This window comes from Sceloporus occidentalis, unplaced genomic scaffold (genome assembly GCF_023333645.1).
Source record: "Sceloporus occidentalis isolate IW3139 unplaced genomic scaffold, rSceOcc1.0.p SCAF_22, whole genome shotgun sequence".
In the NCBI taxonomy this organism is placed as follows: domain Eukaryota; kingdom Metazoa; phylum Chordata; class Lepidosauria; order Squamata; family Phrynosomatidae; genus Sceloporus; species Sceloporus occidentalis.
The window spans coordinates 15,466,867-15,480,460 of NW_028317002.1; the positions used below are offsets into that span (position 1 = coordinate 15,466,867).

General features: G+C 45.0%; 3 non-coding genes across 3 annotated transcripts; all 3 read left to right on the forward strand.

The window, feature by feature from the left end:
• Positions 1-287: 287 nt before the first annotated feature.
• TRNAD-GUC (transfer RNA aspartic acid (anticodon GUC)) lies at positions 288-359 on the forward strand. The gene has a single exon. It is a non-coding gene; the product is annotated as a tRNA-Asp (tRNA).
• Positions 360-6,975: 6,616 nt separating this feature from the next.
• On the forward strand, positions 6,976-7,047 carry TRNAD-GUC (transfer RNA aspartic acid (anticodon GUC)). Its single transcript has one exon. It is a non-coding gene; the product is annotated as a tRNA-Asp (tRNA).
• Positions 7,048-9,263: 2,216 nt separating this feature from the next.
• Positions 9,264-9,335, forward strand: TRNAD-GUC (transfer RNA aspartic acid (anticodon GUC)). Its single transcript has one exon. It is a non-coding gene; the product is annotated as a tRNA-Asp (tRNA).
• Positions 9,336-13,594: the final 4,259 nt, after the last annotated feature.

Sequence of the window (13,594 nt, forward strand, 5' to 3'; positions counted from 1 at the left end):
TAAAAGGTGCGAAGTTGGTACAAAACGTAGTGGCGAGGTAAGTCCTTTAGTTGATTCCCTTTTGATGACAATCCAAATTTTCAAGCAATTGTACTGGAAATAATAATGGCAAGGTCGCGAGTTCCATCCCGGTACAAGCCAGTCGCTTCTATTCTCTCCTTTCAGTACAGTCTTAAAAGGTGCGTGAGCTTTTGCAGTGTACAAACCTTGCACCCCACACTTTAAATCTACCGAAAGTCACTGATACAGCTTTTAGGGCTTTCTGGAGCCATTGCACCCACCGCTAGTCCTCGTTAGTATAGTGGTGAGTATCCCCGCCTGTCACGCGGGAGACCGGGGTTCGATTCCCCGACGTGGAGGCTTTCTTTTAGCGCTTTTGATTGCTCTGCTGGAGTTCCACCTTTGCAAATGAAACCCCAACACCGATTGTAAGAGTAAAATAATTACTCTGCGCTTTCCAGCGGAAGGAAGTTGGTACGAAACGTAGTGGCGAGGTAAGTCCTTTAGTTGATTCCCTTTTGATGACAATCCAAATTTTCAAGCAATTGTACTGGAAATAATAATGCCAAGGTCGCAGGTTCAATCCCCGTATGGTCCTGTTGCTTCTTTTCTCTCTTTTCAGCACAGTCTTAACATGAGCTGTTGCAACTTGCAAACCTTGTCCCATACGCACGTTGCATCTGGCTAAGAAAAGCTACTGATACAGGATTTAGGGCTTTTTGGAGCACGTGCTTGCAGTTAGTCCTCCTTAGTATAGAGTAAACTTCTTACTCTGCGCGGTCCACCTCTGAATCTGTTGCGCATGGATAGTATTAAATACGTCTCGCAAGCCTGATTGCCTATGGCGGGAGATATGGTAAGATCTCTGACTAGCACTCGTTCTCTTTTTCACAAGCTGGGGCAAGCCCGGGGGTAGAGACCCTTTACCTTTTTAACGATACAGCTTGTCCATTAGTAGCTTTTTTGATGATGACAATACAAATTTTTGGGCAATTGTACGGGAAATAATAATGGCAAGGTCGCGAGTTCCATCCCGGTACAAGCCAGTCACTTCTATTCTCTCCTTTCAGTACAGTCTTAAAAGGTGCAAAGTTGGTACAAAACGTAGTGGCGAGGTAAGTCCTTTAGTTGATTCCCTTTTGATGACAATCCAAATTTTCAAGCAATTGTACTGGAAATAATAATGGCAAGGTCGCGAGTTCCATCCTGGTACAAGCCAGTCGCTTCTATTCTCTCCTTTCAGTACAGTCTTAAAAGGTGCGTGAGCTTTTGCAGTGTACAAACCTTGCACCACACACTCTTTAAATCTAACGAAAGTCACTGATACAGCTTTTAGGGCTTTCAGGAGCAAGTGCACCCACAGCTAGTCCTCGTTAGTATAGTGGTGAGTATCCCTTCCTGTCGCGCGGGAGACCGGGTTTCGATTCCCCGATGGGGAGGCTTTCTTTTAGCGCTTTTGATTGCTCTGCTGGAGTTCCACCTTTGCAAATGAAACCCAAATACCGATTGTAAGAGTAAAATAATTACTCTGCGCTTTCCAGCGGAAGGAAGTTGTTACAAAACGTAGTGGCGAGGTAAGTCCTTTAGTTGATTCCCTTTTGATGACAATCCAAATTTTCAAGCAATTGTACTGGAAATAATAATGCCAAGGTCGCAGGTTCAATCCCCGTATGGTCCTGTTGCTTCTTTTCTCTCTTTTCAGCACAGTCTTAACATGAGCTGTTGCAACTTGCAAACCTTGTCCCATACGCACATTGCATCTGGCTAAGGAAAGCTACTGATACAGGATTTAGGGCTTTTTGGAGCACGTGCTTGCAGTTAGTCTGCGCTTTCCAGCGGAAGGAAGTTGGTACAAAACGTAGTGGCGAGGTAAGTCCTTTAGTTGATTCCCTTTTGATGACAATGCAAATTTTCAAGCAATTGTACTGGAAATAATAATGCCAAGGTCGCAGGTTCAATCCCCGTATGGTCCTGTTGCTTCTTTTCTCTCTTTTCAGCACAGTCTTAACATGAGCTGTTGCAACGTGCAAACCTTGTCCCGTACGCACGTTGCATCTGGCTAAGGAAAGCTACTGATACAGGATTTAGGGCTTTTTGGAGCACGTGCTTGCAGTTAGTCCTCCTTAGTATAGAGTAAACTTCTTACTCTGCGCTGTCCACCTCTGAATCTGTTGCGGATGGATAGCATTAAATACGTCTCGCAAGCCTGATTGCCTATGCCGGGAGATATGGTAAGATCTCTAACTAGCACTCGTCCTCTTTTTCACAAGCTGGGGCAAGCCCGGGGGTAGAGACCCTTTACGTTTTTAACGATACAGCTTGTCCATTAGTAGCTTTTTTGATGATGACAATACAAATTTTTGGGCAATTGTACGGGAAATAATAATGGCAAGGTCGCGAGTTCCATCCCGGTACAAGCCAGTCACTTCTATTCTCTCCTTTCAATACAGTCTTAAAATGTGCGTGAGCTTTTGCAGTGTACAAACCTTGCACCAGACTCTCTTTAAATCTGTCTCACGAAAGTCACTGATACAGGTTTTAGGGCTTTCGGGAGCAGCCACACCCACAGCTAGTCCTCGTTAGTATAGTGGTGCGTATCCCCGCTTGTCACGCGGGAGACCGGGGTTCGATTCCCTGACGGGGAGGCCTTCCATTAGTGCTTTTGATTGCTCTGCTGGATTTCCAACTTTGCAAATGAAACCCCAATACCGATTGTAAGAGTAAAATCCTTACTCTGCGCTTTCCAGCAGAAGGAAGTTGGTACAAAACGTAGTGGCGAGGTAAGTCCTTTAGTTGATTCCCTTTTGATGACAATCCAAATTTCCAAGCAATTGTACTGGAAATAATAATGCCAAGGTCGCAGGTTCAATCCCCGTATGGTCCTGTTGCTTCTTTTCTCTCTTTTCAGCACAGTCTTAACATGAGCTGTTGCAACGTGCAAACCTTGTCCCGTACACACGTTGCATCTAGCTAAGGAAAGCTACTGCAACAGGATTTAGGGCTTTTTGGGGCACGTGCTTGCAGTTAGTCTGCGCTTTCCAGCGGAAGGAAGTTGGTACAAAACGTAGTGGCAAGGTAAGTCCTTTAGTTGATTCCCTTTTGATGACAATCTAAATTTTCAAGCAATTGTAATGGAAATAATAATGCCAAGGTCGCGGGTTCAATCCCCGTATGGTCCTGTTGGTTCTTTTCTCTCTTTTCAGCACAGTCTTAACATGAGCTGTTGCAACGTGCAAACCTTGTCCTGTACGCACGTTGCATCTGGCTAAGGTAAGCTACTGATACAGGAATTAGGGCTTTTTGGAGCACGTGCTTGCAGTTAGTCCTCCTTAGTATAGAGTAAACTTCTTACTCTGCGCTGTCCACCTCTGAATCTGTTGCGCATGGATAGTATTAAATACGTCTCGCAAGCCTGATTGCCTATGGCGGGAGATATGGTAAGGTGTCTCTGACTAGCACTCATCCTCTTTTTCACCAGCTGGGGCAAGCCCGGGGGTAGAGACTCTTTACCTTTTTAACGATACAGCTTGTCCATTAGTAGCTTTTTTGATGATGACAATACAAATTTTTGGGCACTTGTACGGGAAATAATAATGGCAAGGTCGCGAGTTCCATCCCGGTACAAGCCAGTCACTTCTATTCTCTCCTTTCAGTATAGTCTTAAAAGGTGCGAAGTTGGTACAAAATGTAGTGGCGAGGTAAGTCCTTTAGTTGATTCCCTTTTGATGACAATCCAAATTTTCAAGCAATTGTACTGGAAATAATAATGCCAAGGTCGCAGCTTCAATCCCCGTATGGTCCTGTTGCTTCTTTTCTCTCTTTTCAGCACAGTCTTAACATGAGCTGTTGCAATGTGCAAACCTTGTCCCATAAGCACGTTGCATCTGGCTAAGGAAAGCTACTGATACAGGATTTAGGGCTTTTTGGAGCACGTGCTTGCAGTTAGTCCTCCTTAGTATAGAGTAAACTCTTTACTCTGCGCTGTCCACCTCTGAATCTGTTGCGGATGGATAGCATTAAATACGTCTCGCAAGCCTGATTGCCTATGCCGGGAGATATGGTAAGATCTCTAACTAGCACTCGTCCTCTTTTTCACAAGCTGGGGCAAGCCCGGGGGTAGAGACCCTTTACCTTTTTAACGATACAGCTTGTCCATTAGTAGCTTTTTTGATGATAACAATACAAATTTTTGGGCAATTGTACGGGAAATAATAATGGCAAGGTCGCGAGTTCCATCCCGGTACAAGCCAGTCACTTCTATTCTCTCCTTTCAGTACAGTCTTAAAAGGTGCGTGAGCTTTTGCAGTGTACAAACCTTGCACCAGACACTCTTTAAATCTGTCTAACGAAAGTCACTGATACAGGTTTTAGGGCTTTCGGGAGCAGCCGCACCCACAGCTAGTCCTCGTTAGTATAGTGGTGAGTATCCCCGCCTGTCACGCGGGAGACCGGGGTTCGATTTCCCGACAGCGAGTCCTTCCTTTAGCGCTTTTGATTGCTCTGCTGGATTTCCCCCTTTGCAAATGAAACCCAAATACCGATTGTAAGAGTAAAATCCTTACTCTGCGCTTTCCAGTGGAAGGAATTGGTACAAAACGTAGTGGCTAGGTAAGTCCTTTAGTTGATTCCCTTTTGGTGACAATCCATATTTTCAAGCAATTGTACTGGAAATAATAATGCCAAGGTCGCAGCTTCAATCCCCGTATGGTCCTGTTGCTTCTTTTCTCTCTTTTCAGCACAGTCTTAACATGAGCTGTTGCAATGTGCAAACCTTGTCCCGTACGCATGTTGCATCTGGCTAAGGAAAGCTACTGATACAGGATTTAGGGCTTTTTGGAGCACGTGCTTGCAGTTAGTCTGCGCTTTCCAGCGGAAGGAAGTGGGCACAAAACGTAGTGGCGAGGTAAGTCCTTTAGTTGATTCCCTTTTGATGACAATCCAAATTTTCAAGCAATTGTAATGGAAATAATAATGCCAAGGTCGCAGGTTCAATCCCCGTATGGTCCTGTTGGTTCTTTTCTCTCTTTTCAGCACAGTCTTAACATGAGCTGTTGCAACGTGCAAACCTTGTCCTGTACGCACGTTGCATCTGGCTAAGGTAAGCTACTGATACAGGATTTAGGGCTTTTTGGAGCACGTGCTTGCAATTAGTCCTCCTTAGTATAGAGTAAACTTCTTACTCTGCGCTGTCCACCTCTGAATCTGTTGCGCATGGATAGTATTAAATACGTCTCGCAAGCCTGATTGCCTATGGCGGGAGATATGGTAAGGTGTCTCTGACTAGCACTCGTTCTCTTTTTCACAAGCTGGGGCAAGCCCGGGGGTAGAGACCCTTTACCTTTTTAACGATACAGCTTGTCCATTAGTAGCTTTTTTGATGATGACAATACAAATTTTTGGGCACTTGTACGGGAAATAATAATGGCAAGGTCGCGAGTTCCATCCCAGTACAAGCCAGTCACTTCTATTCTCTCCTTTCAGTATAGTCTTAAAAGGTGCGAAGTTGGTACAAAACGTAGTGGCAAGGTAAGTCCTTTAGTTGATTCCCTTTTGATGATGATTTAGGGCTGTTTGGAGCACGTGCTTGCAGTTAGTCTGCGCTTTCCAGCGGAAGGATGTTGGTACAAAACGTAGTGGCAAGGTAAGTCCTTTAGTTGATTCCCTTTTGATGACAATCCAAATTTCCAAGCAATTGTACTGGAAATAATAATGGCAAGGTCGCGAGTTCCATCCCGGTACAAGCCAGTCGCTTCTATTCTCTCCTTTCAGTACAGTCTTAAAAGGTGCGTGAGCTTTTGCAGTGTACAAACCTTGCACCACACACTCTTTAAATCTAACGAAAGTCACTGATACAGGTTTTAGGGCTTTCGGGAGCAGCCGCACCCACACCTAGTCCTCGTTAGTGTAGTGGTGAGTATCCCTGCCTGTCACGCGGGAGACCGGGGTTCGATTCCCTGACGGGGAGGCCTTCCATTAGTGCTTTTGATTGCTCTGCTGGATTTCCAGCTTTGCAAATGAAACCCCAATACCGATTGTAAGAGTAAAATCCTTACTCTGCGCTTTCCAGCAGAAGGAAGTTGGTACAAAACGTAGTGGCGAGGTAAGTCCTTTAGTTGATTCCCTTTTGATGACAATCCAAATTTCCAAGCAATTGTACTGGAAATAATAATGCCAAGGTCGCAGGTTCAATCCCCGTATGGTCCTGTTGGTTCTTTTCTCTCTTTTCAGCACAATCTTAACGTGAGCTGTTGCAACGTGCAAACCTTGTCCCGTACGCACGTTGCATCTGGCTAAGGAAAGCTACTGCAACAGGATTTAGGGCTTTTTGGAGCACGTGCTTGCACTTAGTCCTCCTTAGTATAGAGTAAACTTCTTACTCTGCGCGGTCCACCTCTGAATCTGTTGCGGATGGATAGTAATAAATACGTCTCGCAAGCCTGATTGCCTATGGCGGGAGATATGGTAAGGTCTCTCTGACTAGCACTCATCCTCTTTTTCACAAGCTGGGGCAAGACCGGGGGTAGAGACTCTTTACCTTTTTAACGATACAGCTTGTCCATTAGTAGCTTTTTTGATGATGACAATACAAATTTTTAGGCAATTGTACGGGAAATAGTAATGGCAAGGTCGCGAGTTCCATCCCGGTACAAGCCAGTCACTTCTATTCTCTCCTTTCAGTACAGTCTTAAAAGGTGCGAAGTTGGTACAAAACGTAGTGGCGAGGTAAGTCCTTTAGTTGATTCCCTTTTGATGACAATCCAAATTTTCAAGCAATTGTACTGGAAATAATAATGGCAAGGTCGCGAGTTCCATCCTGGTACAAGCCAGTCGCTTCTATTCTCTCCTTTCAGTACAGTCTTAAAAGGTGCGTGAGCTTTTGCAGTGTACAAACCTTGCACCACACACTCTTTAAATCTAACGAAAGTCACTGATACAACGTTTAGGGCTTTCAGGAGCAATTGCACCCACAGCTAGTCCTCGTTAGTATAGTGGTGAGTATCCCCGCCTGTCACGCGGGAGACCGGGGTTCGATTCCCCGACGGGGAGGCTTTCTTTTAGCGCTTTTGATTGCTCTGCTGGAGTTCCACCTTTGCAAATGAAACCCCAATACCGATTGTAAGAGTAAAATAATTACTCTGCGCTTTCCAGCGGAAGGAAGTTGGTACAAAACGTAGTGGCGAGGTAAGTCCTTTAGTTGATTCCCTTTTGATGACAATGCAAATTTTCAAGCAATTGTACTGGAAATAATAATGCCAAGGTCGCAGGTTCAATCCCCGTATGGTCCTGTTGGTTCTTTTCTCTCTTTTCAGCACAGTCTTAACATGAGCTGTTGCAACGTGCAAACCTTGTCCCGTACGCACGTTGCATCTGGCTAAGGAAAGCTACTGATACAGGATTTAGGGCTTTTTGGAGCACGTGCTTGCAGTTAGTCCTCCTTAGTATAGAGTAAACTTCTTACTCTGCGCTGTCCACCTCTGAATCTGTTGCGGATGGATAGCATTAAATACGTCTCGCAAGCCTGATTGCCTATGCCGGGAGATATGGTAAGATCTCTAACTAGCACTCGTCCTCTTTTTCACAAGCTGGGGCAAGCCCGGGGGTAGAGACCCTTTACCTTTTTAACGATACAGCTTGTCCATTAGTAGCTTTTTTGATGATGACAATACAAATTTTTGGGCAATTGTACGGGAAATAATAATGGCAAGGTCGCGAGTTCCATCCCGGTACAAGCCAGTCACTTCTATTCTCTCCTTTCAATACAGTCTTAAAATGTGCGTGAGCTTTTGCAGTGTACAAACCTTGCACCAGACACTCTTTAAATCTGTCTAACGAAAGTCACTGATACAGGTTTTAGGGCTTGCGGGAGCAGCCACACCCACAGCTAGTCCTCGTTAGTATAGTGGTGCGTATCCCCGCCTGTCACGCGGGAGACCGGGGTTCGATTCCCTGACGGGGAGGCCTTCCATTAGTGCTTTTGATTGCTCTGCTGGATTTCCAGCTTTGCAAATGAAACCCTAATACCGATTGTAAGAGTAAAATCCTTACTCTGCGCTTTCCAGCAGAAGGAAGTTGGTACAAAACGTAGTGGCGAGGTAAGTCCTTTAGTTGATTCCCTTTTGATGACAATCCAAATTTCCAAGCAATTGTACTGGAAATAATAATGCCAAGGTCGCAGGTTCAATCCCCGTATGGTCCTGTTGCTTCTTTTCTCTCTTTTCAGCACAGTCTTAACATGAGCTGTTGCAACGTGCAAACCTTGTCCCGTACGCACGTTGCATCTGGCTAAGAAAAGCTACTGCAACAGGATTTAGGGCTTTTTGGAGCACGTGCTTGCAGTTAGTCTGCGCTTTCCAGCGGAAGGAAGTTGGTACAAAACGTAGTGGCAAGGTAAGTCCTTTAGTTGATTCCCTTTTGATGACAATCCAAATTTCCAAGCAATTGTACTGGAAATAATAATGCCAAGGTCTCAGGTTCAATCCCCGTATGGTCCTGTTGGTTCTTTTCTCTCTTTTCAGCACAGTCTTAACATGAGCTGTTGCAACGTGCAAACCTTGTCCCGTACGCACGTTGCATCTGACTAAGGAAAGCTACTGCAACAGGATTTAGGGCTTTTTGGAGCACGTGCTTGCACTTAGTCCTCCTTAGTATAGAGTAAACTTCTTACTCTGCGCGGTCCACCTCTGAATCTGTTGCGGATGGATAGTAATAAATACGTCTCGCAAGCCTGATTGCCTATGGCGGGAGATATGGTAAGGTCTCTCTGACTAGCACTCGTCCTCTTTTTCACAAGCTGGGCCAAGCCCGGGGGTAGAGACTCTTTACCTTTTTAACGATACAGCTTGTCCATTAGTAGCTTTTTTGATGATGACAATACAAATTTTTAGGCAATTGTACGGGAAATAGTAATGGCAAGGTCGCGAGTTCCATCCCGGTACAAGCCAGTCACTTCTATTCTCTCCTTTCAGTACAGTCTTAAAAGGTGCGAAGTTGGTACAAAACGTAGTGGCGAGGTAAGTCCTTTAGTTGATTCCCTTTTGATGACAATCCAAATTTTCAAGCAATTGTACTGGAAATAATAATGGCAAGGTCGCGAGTTCCATCCTGGTACAAGCCAGTCGCTTCTATTCTCTCCTTTCAGTACAGTCTTAAAAGGTGCGTGAGCTTTTGCAGTGTACAAACCTTGCACCACACACTCTTTAAATCTAACGAAAGTCACTGATACAACTTTTAGGGCTTTCAGGAGCAATTGCACCCACAGCTAGTCCTCGTTAGTATAGTGGTGAGTATCCCCGCCTGTCACGCGGGAGACTGGGGTTCGATTCCCCGACGGGGAGGCTTTCTTTTAGCGCTTTTGATTGCTCTGCTGGAGTTCCACCTTTGCAAATGAAACCCCAATACCGATTGTAAGAGTAAAATAATTACTCTGCGCTTTCCAGCGGAAGGAAGTTGGTACAAAACGTAGTGGCGAGGTAAGTCCTTTAGTTGATTCCCTTTTGATGACAATGCAAATTTTCAAGCAATTGTACTGGAAATAATAATGCCAAGGTCGCAGGTTCAATCCCCGTATGGTCCTGTTGCTTCTTTTCTCTCTTTTCAGCACAGTCTTAACATGAGCTGTTGCAACGTGCAAACCTTGTCCCGTACGCACGTTGCATCTGGCTAAGGAAAGCTACTGATACAGGATTTAGGGCTTTTTGGAGCACGTGCTTGCAGTTAGTCCTCCTTAGTATAGAGTAAACTTCTTACTCTGCGCTGTCCACCTCTGAATCTGTTGCGGATGGATAGCATTAAATACGTCTCGCAAGCCTGATTGCCTATGCCGGGAGATATGGTAAGATCTCTAACTAGCACTCGTCCTCTTTTTCACAAGCTGGGGCAAGCCCGGGGGTAGAGACCCTTTACCTTTTTAACGATACAGCTTGTCCATTAGTAGCTTTTTTGATGATGACAATACAAATTTTTGGGCAATTGTACGGGAAATAATAATGGCAAGGTCGCGAGTTCCATCCCGGTACAAGCCAGTCACTTCTATTCTCTCCTTTCAATACAGTCTTAAAATGTGCGTGAGCTTTTGCAGTGTACAAACCTTGCACCAGACACTCTTTAAATCTGTCTAACGAAAGTCACTGATACAGGTTTTAGGGCTTGCGGGAGCAGCCACACCCACAGCTAGTCCTCGTTAGTATAGTGGTGCGTATCCCCACCTGTCACGCGGGAGACCGGGGTTCGATTCCCTGACGGGGAGGCCTTCTATTAGTGCTTTTGATTGCTCTGCTGGATTTCCAGCTTTGCAAATGAAACCCTAATACCGATTGTAAGAGTAAAATCCTTACTCTGCGCTTTCCAGCAGAAGGAAGTTGGTACAAAACGTAGTGGCGAGGTAAGTCCTTTAGTTGATTCCCTTTTGATGACAATCCAAATTTCCAAGCAATTGTACTGGAAATAATAATGCCAAGGTCGCAGGTTCAATCCCCGTATGGTCCTGTTGCTTCTTTTCTCTCTTTTCAGCACAGTCTTAACGTGAGCTGTTGCAACGTGCAAACCTTGTCCCGTACGCACGTTGCATCTGGCTAAGGAAAGCTACTGCAACAGGATTTAGGGCTTTTTGGAGCACGTGCTTGCAGTTAGTCTGCGCTTTCCAGCGGAAGGAAGTTGGTACAAAACGTAGTGGCAAGGTAAGTCCTTTAGTTGATTCCCTTTTGATGACAATCCAAATTTCCAAGCAATTGTACTGGAAATAATAATGCCAAGGTCTCAGGTTCAATCCCCGTATGGTCCTGTTGGTTCTTTTCTCTCTTTTCAGCACAGTCTTAACATGAGCTGTTGCAACGTGCAAACCTTGTCCCGTACGCACGTTGCATCTGACTAAGGAAAGCTACTGCAACAGGATTTAGGGCTTTTTGGAGCACGTGCTTGCACTTAGTCCTCCTTAGTATAGAGTAAACTTCTTACTCTGCGCGGTCCACCTCTGAATCTGTTGCGGATGGATAGTAATAAATACGTCTCGCAAGCCTGATTGCCTATGGCGGGAGATATGGTAAGGTCTCTCTGACTAGCACTCGTCCTCTTTTTCACAAGCTGGGCCAAGCCCGGGGGTAGAGACTCTTTACCTTTTTAACGATACAGCTTGTCCATTAGTAGCTTTTTTGATGACGACAATACAAATTTTTAGGCAATTGTACGGGAAATAATAATGGCAAGGTCGCGAGTTCCATCCCGGTACAAGCCAGTCACTTCTATTCTCTCCTTTCAGTACAGTCTTAAAAGGTGCGAAGTTGGTACAAAACGTAGTGGCGAGGTAAGTCCTTTAGTTGATTCCCTTTTGATGACAATCCAAATTTTCAAGCAATTGTACTGGAAATAATAATGGCAAGGTCGCGAGTTCCATGCGTGAGCTTTTGCAGTGTACAAACCTTGCACCACACACTCTTTAAATCTAACGAAAGTCACTGATACAGCTTTTAGGGCTTTCAGGAGCCATGACACCCACCGCTAGTCCTTGTTAGTATAGTGGTGAGTATCTTCGCCTGTCACGCGGGAGACAGGGGCTCGATTCCCCGACGCGGAGGCTTTCTTTTAGCGCTTTTGATTGCTCTGCTGGAGTTCCACCTTTGCAAATGAAACCCCAACACCGATTGTAAGAGTAAAATAAGTACTCTGCGCTTTCCAGCGGAAGTAAGTTGGTACAAAACGTAGTGGCGAGGTAAGTCCTTTAGTTGATTCCCTTTTGATGACAATCCAAATTTTCAAGCAATTGTACTGGAAATAATAATGCCAAGGTCGCAGGTTCAATCCCCGTATGGTCCTGTTGCTTCTTTTCTCTCTTTTCAGCACAGTCTTAACATGAGCTGTTGCAACTTGCAAACCTTGTCCCATACGCACGTTGCATCTGGCTAAGGAAAGCTACTGATACAGGATTTAGGGCTTTTTGGAGCACGTGCTTGCAGTTAGTCTGCGCTTTCCAGCGGAAGGAAGTTGGTACAAAACGTAGTGGCGAGGTAAGTCCTTTAATTGATTCCCTTTTGATGACAATGCAAATTTTCAAGCAATTGTACTGGAAATAATAATGCCAAGGTCGCAGGTTCAATCCCCATATGGTCCTGTTGGTTCTTTTCTCTCTTTTCAGCACAGTCTTAACATGAGCTGTTGCAACGTGCAAACCTTGTCCCGTACGCACGTTGCATCTGGCTAAGGAAAGCTACTGATACAGGATTTAGGGCTTTTTGGAACACGTGCTTGCAGTTAGTCCTCCTTAGTATAGAGTAAACTTCTTACTCTGCGCTGTCCACCTCTGAATCTGTTGCGGATGGGTAGTATTAAATAGGTCTTGCAAGCCTGATTGCCTATGGCGGGAGATATGGTAAGGTCTCTCTGACTAGCACTCGTCCTCTTTTTCACAAGCTGGGGCAAGCCCGGGGGTAGAGACCCTTTACCTTTTTAACGATACAGCTTGTCCATTAGTAGCTTTTTTGATGATGACAATACAAATTTTTGGGCAATTGTACGGGAAATAATAATGGCAAGGTCGCGAGTTCCATCCCGGTACAAGCCAGTCACTTCTATTCTCTCCTTTCAGTACAGTCTTAAAAGGTGCAAAGTTGGTACAAAACGTAGTGGCGAGGTAAGTCCTTTAGTTGATTCCCTTTTGATGACAATCCAAATTTTCAAGCAATTGTACTGGAAATAATAATGGCAAGGTCGCGAGTTCCATCCTGGTACAAGCCAGTCGCTTCTATTCTCTCCTTTCAGTACAGTCTTAAAAGGTGCGTGAGCTTTTGCAGTGTACAAACCTTGCACCACACACTCTTTAAATCTAACGAAAGTCACTGATACAGCTTTTAGGGCTTTCAGGAGCGAGTGCACCCACAGCTAGTCCTCGTTAGTATAGTGGTGAGTATCCCTTCCTGTCGCGCGGGAGACCGGGGTTCGATTCCCCGATGGGGAGGCTTTCTTTTAGCGCTTTTGATTGCTCTGCTGGAGTTCCACCTTTGCAAATGAAACCCAAATACCGATTGTAAGAGTAAAATAATTACTCTGCGCTTTCCAGCGGAAGGAAGTTGGTACAAAACGTAGTGGCGAGGTAAATCCTTTAGTTGATTCCCTTTTGATGACAATCCAAATTTTCAAGCAATTGTACTGGAAATAATAATGCCAAGGTCGCAGGTTCAATCCCCGTATGGTCCTGTTGCTTCTTTTCTCTCTTTTCAGCACAGTCTTAACATGAGCTGTTGCAACTTGCAAACCTTGTCCCATACGCACATTGCATCTGGCTAAGGAAAGCTACTGATACAGGATTTAGGGCTTTTTGGAGCACGTGCTTGCAGTTAGTCTGCGCTTTCCAGCGGAAGGAAGTTGGTACAAAACGTAGTGGCGAGGTAAGTCCTTTAGTTGATTCCCTTTTGATGACAATGCAAATTTTCAAGCAATTGTACTGGAAATAATAATGCCAAGGTCGCAGGTTCAATCCCCGTATGGTCCTGTTGCTTCTTTTCTCTCTTTTCAGCACAGTCTTAACATGAGCTGTTGCAACGTGCAAACCTTGTCCCGTACGCACGTTGCATCTGGCTAAGGAAAGCTACTGATACAGGATTTA